Source organism: Ovis canadensis, chromosome X (assembly GCF_042477335.2).
Source record: "Ovis canadensis isolate MfBH-ARS-UI-01 breed Bighorn chromosome X, ARS-UI_OviCan_v2, whole genome shotgun sequence".
In the NCBI taxonomy this organism is placed as follows: Eukaryota; Metazoa; Chordata; class Mammalia; order Artiodactyla; family Bovidae; genus Ovis; species Ovis canadensis.
Window position 1 is genome coordinate 31,346,068 of NC_091727.1, and position 15,385 is coordinate 31,361,452.

The window sequence follows — 15,385 nt, forward strand, 5'->3', positions numbered from 1 at the left end:
AAATTTCCAAAACTGATGAAAGATGTCAAGCCACAAATTTAAGAATATCAATGAGTTCTTAGCTGAAAATGAACAAAGAAAAAGCCACTAAGGCATCCTAAGGTGGAAAGATGATTACTTTGAAAGAAGCAACAATACTTAATTCTCAACAATAAATATGGATGCTAAAAACATGTGTAATGGAATCTCTAAGTAGCAAAAAGAAAAACAACTGCCAACCTAGTATTCATTCCCATGCAGAGAAAATACGAATCAAGACTGAAAAGCCAGGGAAGGGAGACACAATTGTAGAGTAGAAGAAAAAGAGTTGACCTCTTCTTATAAAAAGATCAAAATCGCATAATGACCACTGACAAAAAAAAACAAACACTGGAACCTTCCAAACTGATATCCTACATCTACAAAGAAGTCACAAGATGGTAAGAGGAATGCAATCGTGATAAAATCAAATCCCTTAACGGCCAGGTGGACAACCCACAAATTAGAGAAAAATTATACCACAGAAGCTCTCCAACAGACATGAAAGGTCTGAGCCTCAAGTCAGGCTCCCCAGCCTGAGAGTAGGGCAGCAGAACACCAGAGAATCTAGCTCTAAAGGCCAGAGGGCTTTGACTGTAGGAATTCCACCAGACTGGGAGAAACAGAAACTTCCAAAGGACGGTTAATACAAGATCTTGTGGCTTCCCTGGTGGCTCAGAGGTTAAAGTGTCTGCCTGGAATGCGGGAGACCCAGGTTCGATCCCTGGGTTGGGAAGATCCCCTGGAGAAGGAAATGGCAACCCACTCCAGTACTCTTGCCTGGAGAATCCCATGGAGGGAGGAGCCTGGTAGGCTACAGTCCATGGGGTCGCAAAGAGTTGGACACGACTGAGCGACTTTACTTACTTACTTACTGTGCACACCAGGACCCAGGGCACAAAATCAGTGACTCATAAGAGCCTGAGCTAGACTTACCTGCTGGTATTTTAGGGCCTTCTGTGGAGGAAGGGGGTGGCTGTGGCTCACTGCAGAGACAAAGAAACTGGGGGCAGTAGTTCTGGAGAGTACTCATTGACATGGGCCCTCTTGGAGGTAGCCATCTTCTCACCAAGACCTGGCCCCACCCAACAACCTATTGGCTCCAGTGCTGGGATGCCTCAGGCCAAACAACAGGGCAGGAACACAGCCCCACCCATCTGCAGACAGGCTGTTTATAAAGCTTTCTGGAGCCCACAGCTGCCTGATAAGCACAGCACCTGACAGGACCCTGCCCAGCAGAGGGACAAGACCCAGCTGCACCCACCAATGGGCAGGAACAAGTCCCTCCCACCAGGAAGCCTGCAGAAGCATCTAAGACAGCCTCATTCACCAAAGGAGACAGCAGAAGCAAGAACCACAACTCTGCAGCCTGCAGGATAGAAACTACTACCACAGAAAGTTAAGACAAAATGAGACGGTAGATGAGTGTGTCCCAAATGGAGGAATAAGATAAAACCCCAGGCTTCGGGTTCAAGATGGTGGAATAGAAAGAAGTGCACTCTTCTTCTCCCATGAGAGCACCAAAATCACAACTAGCTGTTGAACAACCATCGACAAGATGCTGGAACCCACCAAAAAAAGATACTCTCATATCCAAAGTCTAAGAAGAAACCCCATCAAGACGATAGAAGGGGCATAATCATGATTAAAAATTAAATCCCATTCCCACCAGGTGGGTAGCCACAAACTGGAGAAAAACAATACCAAATAAATTCTCCAACTGTTGTGAAGATTCTGAACCCTATGTCAGGCTTCCCAGCCTGGGAATCTGACAAAGGGACTTGGAATCCCCAGGGAATCTGACCTTGAAGGCCAGCTGGATTTGATTATAATACTTCCACAGGATTGGGGGAAACACAAACTCCAGTCTTGGAGGGAAAATATAAAACTTTGCATGCATCAAGACTCAGAAGAAAGGAGCAGTGACCCCATAGGAGATTGAGCCAAAACTACCTGTTAGTGTTGGAGGGTCTCCTGTGGAGGCATGGGTCAACAGGGGCTCACCACATGGATGGGGGAACTGGCAGCTGCAGTCCTGGAAGACTCCCCTTGGTGTTAACACTCTTAGGGGTCGCATTAACCCAAAAATGGAGCCCACGGACCATAGAGCCCATAGGGCTTGGCTGTCTCAGGCCAAAAAAATTACCAGGGAGGGATTGCAACCCCACCCACCAGCAGATAATTGGATTAAAGCTTTACTGAGCAAGGCCCTGTCCACCAGAGCAGGATCCAGTTATTCCCACCATCAGTCCCTCCCATTAGGAAGCCTATACAAGCCTCTGAGCCTCTTCCTCTGCCAGAGGGCAGACAGAAGAACCAAGAACCATAGCCCCAGAGAGACTAAAAGAAAAGCCACATTACAGAAAATTAATCAGCATGAAAAAGCAGAAAGTTATGTCTCAGATGAAGGGACAAGATAAAACCCCTGAAAAATAATTAAATGAAGTGGAGATAGGCAACCTTCCAGAAAAAGAATTCAGAAAAATGATAAGTGAAGATGATTCAGGATCTCAGAAAAAGAATGGAGGCAAAGACTGAGAAGATGTAAGACATGTTTACTAAAGACCTACAAGAACTAAAGAACAGACAGAAAGATGAACAATGCACTAGAAGGAATCCATAGCAGAATAACTGAGGCAGAAGAATGGATAAATGACCTGGAGGACAGAATGGTGGAAATTACTGCCACAGAACAGAATATAGAAAAAAGAATGAAAAGAAATGAAGACAGCCTAACAGACCTCTGGGAGAACATTAAACACACCAACCTTTGCATTATAAGGGTCCTAGAAAGAGGAGAGAGAGAAAGGACCGGAGAAAATATTTGAAGAGATAATAGCTGAAATTTCCCTAATGTGGGAAAGGAAATAGCCTACCAACTCTAGGAAGCACAGAGAGTCCCAGGCAGGATAAACACAAGGAGGAACACAGTGTGACACACAGTAATCAAACTGACAAAAATGAAAGACACTGAGAAAATACTAAAAGCAACAAGGGAAAAATGACAACATACAATGGAACTCCCATCAGGCTATCAGCTGATTTCTCAACAGAAACTACAGGCCAGAAGGGAATGGCATGATATATTTAAAGTGATGAAAGGGAAGAACCTACAGCCAAGAATACTCTACCCAGCAAGACTCCTTCAGATCTGATGGTGAAATCAAAAGCTTTCTAGATAAGCAAAAGTTAAAGAGAATTCAGCACTACCAAACCAGCTTTACAACAAATGCTAAAGGAACTTCTCTAGGTAGGAAACAAGAGAAGGAAAAGACTTACCTATAGAAAATAAACACAAAACAATTAAGAAAAATGGTAATAGGCTCATGAAAGTGAAAGTGAAGTCACTCAGTCATGTCCAACTCTTTGCGACCCCATGGACTGTAGCCTACCAGGATCCTCTGTCCATGGGATTTTCCAGGCAATAGTACTGGAGTGGATTGCCATTTTCTTCTCCAGGGGATCTTCCCAAACCAGGGCTTGAACCCGGGTCTCCTGCTTCGTAGACAGACACTGTACCATCTGAGCCACCAGGGAAGTCTCATACATATCGATAATTACCTTAAATGTAAATGGATTAAATGCACCAACTGAAAGACACAGACTGGCTGAGAAGAAGAAAACATGTGTATGTATGAACTTCCACTTAGCATATCGCTCTGCTTGACCCCCTGAAATTGTATGTAATTACTTTATATTGTTAGGTTAACCATGTTCCTATTATGGCTTGCAGTTGTAATTATCTTTTATTTTTTGTCTGGCTATTGATTGTGAAAAATAATAAACATAAAGCGTCTGCCTCCGATGTGGGAGACCTGGGTTTGATCCCTGAGTCGGGAAGATCCCCTAGAGAAGGAAATGGTAACCCACTCCAGTATTCTTGCCTAGAGAATCTCATGGACAGAGAAGCCTGATAGGCTACAGTCCACGGGGTCGCAAAGAGTCGGACACAACTGAGTGACTTCACTTTACTATTGTGATTATGTGACTATTACTCACTTAATACCATTGTATCATGACTGGTCAACAGAAAAATAATAGAACTCTGTATCACCAAACTACCATTCAATAGAAAAATCTGTAATCACTTTTTAAAACAAGATGCATACCAGAATTATCTTGGAATTTTTTGAAAAATATAAATGCCCAGGTACCGCTTTTTTTCACCAGAGCTCCAGATATGTTTCTAGAGAGCAGTCATGTTTAAAAACAACTAGACTATATAAGAATCTTTTAGTTTTATCTAGTTTGTTTCACTTTATCTATTTCATATTCAGTGTTCCCATTTCACTTAGTTTATGTTTTCCAATTTCTCCATCTCTTTTGTTTTGATGTTCTTTCTCTAGGGTTTCTCTGATAGCTCAGTTGGTAAAGAATCCACCTGCAATGCAGGAGACTCAATTCCTGGGTCAGAAGATCCCCTGGAGAAGGGATAGGCTACCCACTCCAGCTTCCCTGGTGGCTCAGCTGGTAAAGAATCCAGCTGCAATGTGGGAAACCTGGGTTCAATCCTGGGTTGGGAAGATCGCCTGGAGAAGGGAATGGCTACCCACTCTGGTATTCTGGCCTGGAGAATTCCATGGAGAGAGGAGCCTGGTGGGCTACAGCGCATGGGGTCACAAAGAATCGGACATGACTGAGAGACTTTCATTTTTCTTTCTCAAGTCTTTATCAAGCATACTAGAAAAGCTTTTGTAGACATATATGAATAATATGTATTATATATGTATTTTAGAAGAATTATTAATTTTTGCCTAGCTAAGCAATTTATGATATTTTGATTCCACCTGTTTCAATTATTACCAGAATGCTAGATTTCTAATTTAAAAATTAGATAAACACTAAACAACAAAGATTTACTGTATAGCACAGGGAACTATAGTCAATATCTTGTAATAACCTACAATGGAAAATAATTTCAAAAAGAAGATATGTGTATATGTATAACTAAATCACAAAGAAAAAGAATTCTACTTTTTGAAATTTAGGAGTGTTTATTTTTTTGCCAGTTTTTCAAAATGTCCTGTGGAAATCTAGTAACAAGGTATGAGATACAATATTTTAAGTATATTTGTGTAGGACAGAAGATTAATATAAATTGATGTAAATACAAATCTATTTAAATTATTAATGACATCATTCAAGATGCTCCAATTCTTATTTTTTCTGCACTTGATAAAATATTCTCAGAGGAATGTTAATATGTCTCAGTATGATTATATATATATATATTTTCTTTTCCCTTATATTTCTGATTTTTGCTTTATGTACCTTTCTTAGTTATAAGGTGTCTAATGGTTTATGAGGTCTATCTTCCTTGTGAATTGTACCTTTTATCATTAAAAATGTTCATCTTTGTTTCATTTAAAAATAAATAAAAAGAAAAATGATAAAACTCTAGAAGAACAACTAAGTGGAGACAGGCAAACTACCCAAAAAAGAATCTGGAGTCATGATAGTAAAGATGATCCAAGGTCTTGGAATAAGAATGGATGCACAGATTGAGAAGATACAAGAAATGCTTGACAAAGACCTAGAAGAACTAAAGAACATACACACAAAATGAATAACACAAATACCTGAAATAAAAAAAAATATATTAGAAGCAACCAACAGCAAAGTAAGTGAAGGATATGTGATCTAGAAGACAGAATGGTGGAAATCACTGCTACATGATAAAGAAAAAAGAATGGAAAAAAATGAAGACCATCTACGAGACCTCTGTGTTGTTGTTCAGTTGCTAAAAGTCATGTCTGACTCTTTGTGACCCCATGGCCTGCAGCACACCAGGCTTCCCTGTTCTTCACCATCTCCCGAAGCTTGCTCAAACTCATGACTATCGAGTCGGTGATGTCATCCAACCATCTCATCCTCTGTCACCTGCTCTCCTCCTGCCCTCAATCTTTCTCAGCATCAGGATCTTTTCCAATGAGTTGGCTCTTTGCATCCAGGAGGCCAAAGTATTGGTGCTTCAGCTTTAGTCCTTTCAATGAATATTTAGGGTTGATTTCCTTTAGGATTGACAGGTTTGATCAAACCAGCCAACCAGCCAAGAGACCTCTCGGAGAACATTAAATGTACCAACAGCAGCATTATAGGAGTAACAGAAGGAGAAGAGAGAGGGAAAGGACCCGAGCAAATATCTGAAGAGATAACAGCTGAAAACTTCCCTATCACAGGAAGGAAACAATTACCCAAGTTCAGGAAGTACAGAGCATTAAAGGCGGGATAAGCCTAAGGTGAAGCATGCAGAGGTACACGGTAATAAGATTTACAAAAAATAAAGACAAAAGAAAAAAAAATGAAAAGCAACAAATAGCTATAAGAGAATTACCACAAGATTATCAGTTGATTTATTAGCAGAAACTCTGCAGACCAGGAGAAGGCAATGGCACCAGACTCCAGTACTCTTGCCTGGAAAATCCCATGGACGGAGGAGCCTGGTAGGCTGCAGTCCATGGGGCCGCTAAGAGTCGGACATGACTGAGCGACTTCACTTTCACTTTTCACTTTCATGCATTGGAGAAGGAAATGGCAACCCACTCCAGTGTTCTTGCCTGGAGAATCCCAGGGGTTGGGGAGCCTGGTGGGCTGCCGCCTATGGGGTCACATAGAGTCGGACATGACTGAAGCGACTTAGCAGCAGCAGCTGCAGACCAGAATGGAGTGGCAGGATACATTTAAAGGCTGAAAGGGAAGAACCTGCAAGCAATATTGTACCCAGCAAGGCTCTCACTGAGATTTGACGGAGAAATCAAAAGCTTTACAGACAAGCAAAAACTAAAAGAATTCAGCACCACTAGAACAGTTTTGCCAAAATACTAAAGGAACTTCTCTAGGTGGGGAAAAAAGGGGTGGGGGGACAACTGCAAACAAGAATACTACAAACTCACTGGTAAAGGAAAGTATACAGTAAAGATAGGACAGCATCCATGCATAAATGTGGTATCAAAACGGCAATCATGAGGAGAGTACAAACTCAGATAATAGGAACCTTAAAATGATCTTGTTTATATATACAGACCACTATATCAGAATCCATGGGAACTGCAAACCAAAAATCTACAGCAGATACACACACACAAACACACACACACTTTGATCCCTGGTCACACACACACAGACACACACACAGACACACACACACACACAGACACACACACTTTGATCCCTGGTCAAGGAACTAACATCCTTCAATGAGAGGGAAGAAGAGGGAGAGAAAGCAATACAACATAGTCATGAAATCACAGAAGAACAAAAGAGGAAGAGGAGAAAAAAGACCTACAAAGACGAATCCAAAGCAATTAACAAAATAGACATCAATAATTAACCTTAAATGTAAATGGTTACTCATTCTGTGAGGCCACCATCACCCTGACACCAAAACTAGACAAAGATACAACAACAACAACAAAAAAGAAAATTACATGCCAGTATCACTGATGAACAAAGGCATAAAAATCCTCAACAAAATACCTTCAAATCGAATCTAATAGCACATTAAAAGAATCATACACCATGATCAAGAAGAATTTATCCAAGGGATGCAAGGATTTTTCAATATTCACAAATCAGTGTGGTATAATGCATCAACAAATTGAAGAATAAAAATTGAATGATCTCAATAGATGCTGGAAAAGCATTTGACAAAATCCAATACCCATTTATGATTAAAAGAAAAACAAACTCTGGAAAGGTGGCATAGAGGGAACATACTTCAACATCATAAAGGCCATATATGACAAACCTACTGCAAATATCATACTCATTTCCTCTAATATCATGAACAAAACAAGGATGTCTACTCTTGCCACTTTTATTCAACACACTTTTAGAAGTCCTAGCCATGGCAATCACAGAAAAAATAAAAGGAATCCAAATTGGAGAAAAAAAAAGTAAAACTGTCACTCTTTACAGATAACATGATAACTCTTTACAGGTAACTGTACATGTACATGTGTGCATGTTCAGACATGTCTGACTTTCTGCGATCCCATGGACTATAGTCCACCAGGCTCCTCTGTCCATGGAATTTTCCAGGCAAGAATACTGGAGTGGGTTGCCTTTTCCTACTCCAAGGGATCTTCCTGACCCAGGGATTGAACTCACATCTCTTCAGTCTCCTGGATTGGCAGGAGGATTCTTTACCACTGAGCCACCCGGAAAGCCCTGAAAATCGTAAAGATGCTACCGGAAAACTACTAGAGTTTATCAATGAATTCAATAAAGTTGCAAGATACAGAATTTATATAGAGAGCTCTCTTGCATATCTACAGACTAGCAACAAAAGACCAGAAAGACAAATTAAGGAAACAATCCCATTTACCACGACATCAAAAAGAAGAAAGCACCTAGGGATATACCTACCTAAGGAGGCAAAACACTGATACTCTGAAAACTGTAAGACAAAGATGAATGAAATCTAACATGACATAGAAAGATGGATAGATAGATGTGTTCTTGGATACAAAGAATTAATAGTCAAGTGAGTATACCACCCAAAGCAATATACAGATTCAATGTAATCCCTATCAAATTACCAACAGTATTTTTCAAAGAACTAGAACAAAAATCTTAAAATTTGTACAAAGATACAAAAGAACCAAAGCAATCTTGAAAAAGAAAACGGATCTGGAAGAATCAGGCTCCCTGACTTCAGGCTATACTATAAAGCTGCTACTGCTACGGCTAAGTCACTCCAGTCATGTCTGACTCTGTGAGACCCCATAGATGGCAGCCTACCAGGCTCCCCCATCCCTGGGATTCTCCAGGCAAGAACACTGGAGTGGGTTGCCATTTCCTTCTCCAATGCATGAACGTGAAAAGTGAAAGTGAAGTCGCTCAGTCGTGCCTGACTCATAGCGACCCCATGGACTACAGCCTACCAGGCTCCTCCGTCCATGGGATTTTCCAGGCAAAAGTACTGGAGTGGGTTGCCATTGCCTTCTACAGTCATCAAATCAGTATTATGGTACTGGCACAAAAAGAGAAATATGGATCAATGGAACAAGACAGAAAACCCAGAAATAAACCCACCCACCTATGGTCAATTAATCTCAACAAAGGAGGCAAGAATATACAATGGAGGTCTCTTCAGTAAGAGGTGCTCAGAAAACATGACAGCTAGATGTAAAAGAATTAAATTAGAAGATTCTTGCGACTTCCCTGGTGGGCCAATGGTTACAAATCTGCCTGCCAATGCAGGCAACACAGGTTTGATCTCTGGTCCAAGAAGATCCGACATGCCTCAAGGCAACTAGGCCCATGCATCACAACTACTAAGCCTGCACTCTAGATCCCATGAGCTGCACATAATGAAGCCTGCACACCTAGAGTATGTGCTACACAACAAGAGAAGCTACTGCAATGAGAAGCCCACACACAGCAATGAAGAGTAGCCCTTGCTCCACCAACTAGAGAAACTCCATATGTGACAAAGACCCAACACAGCCATAAACTGTCAATCAATAAATGAATAAAAATAATAAACTGGAACATTCTTTAATACCATTTACAATAATAAACTCAAAATGAATCAAAGACCTAAATATAAGACCTGATACTATCAAACTCTTAGAGGAAAATATATGAAGAACACTCTTTAACATAAATCACAGCAGTATCTTTCTCGATCTACTAGAGTAATGGAAATAAACACAAAGATAAACAAATGGGACTTAATTATACTCAAAAGCCTTTGTAAAGGCAACCATAAACAAAATGAAAAGACAACTCACAGAATGGCAGAAAATATTTGCAAACTATGTGACCAACAAGGGATAAATCTCCAAATCTACAAACAGCTCATGTAGCTCAATACCAAAAAAACTCAACCGCAACATGAGTGGAAGACCTAAATAGACATTTATCCAAAGAAGACACACAGATAACCAAGAGAAACATGCAAAGATGCTCAACGTTGCTAATTATTCAGTTCAGTCGCTCAGTCGTGTTTGACTCTTTGCGACCCCATGAATTGCACCAGGCCTCCCTGTCCATCACCATCTCCTGGAGTTCACTCAAACTCACGTCCATCAAGTCCGTGATGCCATCCAGCTATCTCATCCTCTGTCGGCCCCTTCTCCTCCTGCCCCCAATCCCTCCCAGCATCAGAGTCTTTTCCAATGAGTCAACTCTTCGCATGAGGTGGACAAAGTACTGGAGTTTCAGCTTTAACATCATTCCTTCCAAAGAACACCCAGGGCCGATCTCCTTCAGAATGGACTGATTGGATCTCCATGCAGTCCAAGGGACTCTCAAGAGTCTTCTCCAACACCACACTTCAAAAGCATCAATTCTTCGGCACTCAGCTTTCTTCACAGTCCAACTCTCACATCCATACGTGACTACTGGAAAAACCATAGCCTTGACTAGACAGACCTTTGTTGGCAAAGTAATGTCTCTGCTTTTGAATATGCTATCTAGGTTGTTCATAACCTTCCTTCTAAGGAGTACGCGTCTTTTAATTTCATGGCTGCAATCACCATCTGCAGTGATTTTGGAGCCCCCCAAAATAAAGTCTGACACTGTTTCCACTGTTTCCCCATCTATTTCCCATGAAGTGATGGGACCAGATGCCATGATCTCAGTTTTCTGAATGTTGAGCTTTAAGCCAACTTTTTCCCTCTCCTCTTTCACTTTCATCAAGAGGCTTTTTAGTTCCTCTTCACTTCCTGCCATAAGAGTGGTGTCAAATGCAAATCACAACTACAATGAGGTATCACCTCACACCACTCAGAACAGCCATCATCAAAAAGTCTACAAATAAATGCTGGAGAGGGTGTGGAGAAAAAGGAACTCTCCAACATTGTTAGTGGGAATATAAATTGGTACAGCTACTACGGACAACAGTATGGACATTCCTTAAACTAAAAATAAAGCCATATGACCCTGCAATCCCACTCTTAGGCATTTATCTGGAGAAAAACATGGTTTTAGAGGATACATACATCCCAATGTCTACAGCAGCACTGTTATTATCAATAACTATGACATGGAAGCAATCTAAATGTCCATCAACAGAGGAATGGGTAAAGAAGATATGGTACATATATACAATGGAGTATAACTCAGCCATTAAAAAATGTAACTTACCAAACAGTTTTACAAAGAAATAAACCCATATCAAGCATCTTCCCCAAACATGGTATAAATTAGAAATCAATCACAAGAGGAAAACTGAAAACTTCACTAACATGTGAGATTAAACAACATGTTACTGAACAACTAATAGGTCAACAGAAAAATCCCTGGTGGCTCAGATAAAGAATCTGCCTGCAATGCAGGAGACCTGGGTTGAGAAGATTCCCCTGGAGAAGGAAATGACTACCAACTCCAGTATTCTTGCCTGGAGAATTCCATGAACAGAAGAGCATGGTAGGCTACAGGCCATGGGGATGCAAAGAGTCAGACACGATTGAGCAACTAACACACACATGCAAAAATACCTTGAGACAAATGAAAATAAAATACACCAAAATTATGAGGTTCAACAAAGTAGTTGTAAGAGGGAAGTTCACAGTAACAAAGGCCTACCTGAAGAAACAATAAAGATGCAAATAAACAACAGAACATTATACTTCAAGGAACTAGAAGAAGAAAAAATGAAGTCCAAAGTTAGTAGAATGAAGGAAATAACAAAGATCAGAGTGGAAATGAATGAAATAGAGACCAAAATGACAACAGAAAAGATCAATGAAACTAAGAGGTGGTTCTTTGAAAAAGTAGACAAAACTGACAAACCTTTACAAGGGATACCACAGAAATATAAAAGATCATAAGAGATCACGATGAACAATTAAATACCAATAAAGGGGACAACATGAAAGAAATGAATACATTCCTACAAACACACAATCTTCTAAGAGTGAATCATGAAGAAATAGAAAATGTGAACAGATCAATTACTATTAGGGAGACTGAATCAGTAACCAAAAATCTCCCAACAAAGAAGAGCCCAGGATCTGAGAGCTTCATTGGTGAAGTCTACCGAACATTCAAAGAATTAATACAAATCCCTCCCAAACTCTTTCCAAAAAACAGAAGAGAGAAAAAACAACAACAATAACAACAAAAACCAGAAGAGGACACTTCCAAACTCATTTTAAAAGGCCAGAATTGGGCTGATACTAAAACTAGACAAGGATATCAAAACAAAGAAAACGACAGTCCAGTATCCTTGATGAACACAGAGGAAAAATTCTCAACAAAATATTAGCAAATGAAAATCAACAGTACATTAAAAGAACCATATATTATAATCAAAGGGTTTATTCCAGGGAGGCAAGGATGCTGCAATACCTGCAAATCAGTCAATACGATGTACTACATTAACAAGATAAAGGATAAAAATCATATGATCATCTCAATAGATGCAGAAAAAACATTTGAGAAAATTCAACATTCATTCATTATTAAAATTCTCAAGAAAGTGGGTACAGAGGGAGTGGAAAGATATATGTACAGGTCTACCGCTAACATCATATTCAAAAGTATAAAGCTGAAAGTTTTTCCTCTATGATCAGGAACAAGCTAAAAATGTCCACTCTCATCACTTTTATTCAATGTAACATTAGAAGTGAAGTGAAGTCGCTCAGTCTTGTCCGACTCTTTGTGATCCCATGGACTGTAGTCTGCCAGGCTTTTCTGTCCATGGGATTTTCCAGGCAAGAGTACTGGAGTGGGGTGCCATTTCCTTCTCCATTTTCTGCCATTTTCTTCCTAGCATTGTAAGACCTAGCCAAAAAATTAGGCGAGAAATAAAAAGCATTTAAACTGAAAACAAAGAAGAACTATCAATATTTGCAGATGACATGGCATCATACATAGAAAACTCTTAAGACTCCATCAAAAAACTGTTACAACCAATAAACAAATTCAATAAAACTAAAAGATACAAAATCAATACAGAAAAAACTTTTGTTATACTAATAAAATAATGGCTCAGTCAGTAAAGAATCCACCTGCAATGCAGAAGACCTCGGTTAGATCCCTGAGTCAGGAAGATCCCCTGGAGGAGGGCATGGCAATCCACTCCAGTATTCTTGCCTGGAGAATCCCCATGGACAGAGGAGCCTAGCTGGCTATATTATAGTCCATGGGGTCACAAAGAGTCAGACATGACTGAGCAACTAAGTACAGCACAGCACAGAGAAATTAAGACAATCCCATTTACAACCACATCAAAAAGAACAAACTACCAAGGAATAAATCTAATGAAGGAGGTTAAAGACGTATATTCCTGAAACTACAAGACATTGTTGAAAGAAACTGAAGACAGAAAAAAAGATAGTACATGCCCATGAATTGGGAGAATTAATATTGTTAAAATGTTCACACTGCCTAAAGCAATCCACAGATATCAAAATTCCAATGGTATTTTTCACAAACAGAGAACAAACAATCCTAAAATTTACATGCAGTCACCAAAGACCTCCAATAATCAATGCAATCGTGAGAAATAAAAATGCTGGAAGCATCATGCTTCCCAGTTTCAAACTATATTACAAAGCTATACTAATCAAAACAGTATGGAGTTAGCATAAATACACATATAGATCAATGGAACAGATAGACAGTTCATTACAACACAGAAGCCAAGAATATATATTGGGAAAATGACATAGTCTCTTCAATAAATGGTGTTGAGAAAACTGGACAGTCACATGCAAAACAATAAATGGACCACTATATTACACTATGCACAAAAATTAATTCAAAATGGATTAAAGACTTGAACATAATACTCTAAACCATAAAAGTCCTAGAAGAAAACATAGGCAGTAAGCTCTTTGACATAGGTCTTGGTAATTATTTTTGGACCTGACATCAAAAGCAAAAAAACAAGTGGGATTACTTCAAAACAAAAATGCTTCTACACAGAGAAAGAAACCATTAAGAAATGAAAAAGCAACCTATAAAATGGGAGAATTTTTATTTTTTTAAACCATTTATCATTTATTATTTTTACTTTACAATATTGTATTGGTTTTGCCATACATCAACATGAATGGGAAATAATATTTTCAAATCACGTCTCTGATAAAGGACTAAGATTAAAAATAGACAAAGAACTCACGTAACTCAATAGCATGGGAGAAAATCTGATTAAAAAATTGGCAGAAGATATGAATAGACATTATTCCAAAGACGACACACAGATGGCCAAAAGGTACATGAAAAGCTGCTTAACATCACTAATCATCAGGGAAATGTAAATCAAAAGCACAATGAGAGACCATCTCACATCTATCAGAATGACTATTATTAAAAAGATAAGACATACCAAATGCTGGCAAGGATGTAGAGAAAAGTGAATGCTTGTGCACTGTTGGTGGTAATGTAAATTGGTGCAGCCACCATGAAAAACAGTAGGGAGGTTTCTCAGAAATATTAAAAATAAAACATATAGTACAGCAATTCTGTTGGGGTATTTATCTAAAGAAAACAAAACCACTAATTTGGAAAGTTATATGCACCCCCATGTTCACTGCAGCATTATTTATAATGGTGAAAATATGGAAACAACCTAAGTGTCCATCAAGGAACGAACGAAGCAAACTATGGTATATATACACAGGGAGAGCTCATTTCTAGCATATAGTAAAGAACTTCTACAAATCAGCAAGTCAAAATAAGCAAGGAAGTACATGACACATTTCTGAAGGAATTCTACTGAAAACAGTTATAAAAGCACAACACCTAGATCTAGTTATAAATATTGACACTTTAAGATTTATAAAGTAAAACACTTTACCATATATTAACGGTTGCAAAACTGTCAGATGCCAAGCCAGTTTTCTCATTCTCTAGTCACAACTCTAAAACAAATATGTATCATTGAAAAAGTCCCATTTAAGAAATTTTGCCTACTCCAAAGTCAAAAACTGAGACCTACCTACATACCCATCAACAGTAGTTGATGGATAAAGAACAGGTAACAACTATACATGATGTAGATAAATCTCATATTCATAATTTGAGGTTTATCTATATTCTAATGCTGCACAAGAGACTACAGTAGGATTCTATTTATATAAAATACAAAATAGGCAAAAAAAAATCTCTGATGTTAAAAGTCAGGGAAATGGTTAGAGGGCAGTAAGTGACCAAAAGGGTACAAAAAGGGGTACCTAATTTTCAAAATTGATTAGAGGATATGAGAGCAAAAAAGTTTGAAGTCCACTGCTTTCAGGGCAAAGCACAGAAATTAAATAAAAATTTTACAATGCAGATATCATACAATATGCTAATTACCAAAAAATACTGCTAGAGCTCTCAAACCAACTGGAGATTCTTAAACTTACAGTGACAGTCGTTTGTAATTATTCAAACCTCAAAAGATAAATTGATTTATATCTAGATTAGT

The 15,385-nt window shown here is 39.0% G+C and overlaps 1 protein-coding gene and 1 non-coding gene across 6 annotated transcripts in view; one reads left to right on the plus strand and one right to left on the minus strand.

Moving 5' to 3' along the window:
- Positions 1 to 15,385, minus strand: part of TAB3 (TGF-beta activated kinase 1 (MAP3K7) binding protein 3) — a 92,601-nt gene that overhangs the window by 68,805 nt on the left and 8,411 nt on the right. The gene's annotated exons all lie outside the window — the stretch shown is intronic.
- TRNAS-GGA (transfer RNA serine (anticodon GGA)) lies at positions 683 to 754 on the plus strand. The gene has a single exon. It is a non-coding gene; the product is annotated as a tRNA-Ser (tRNA).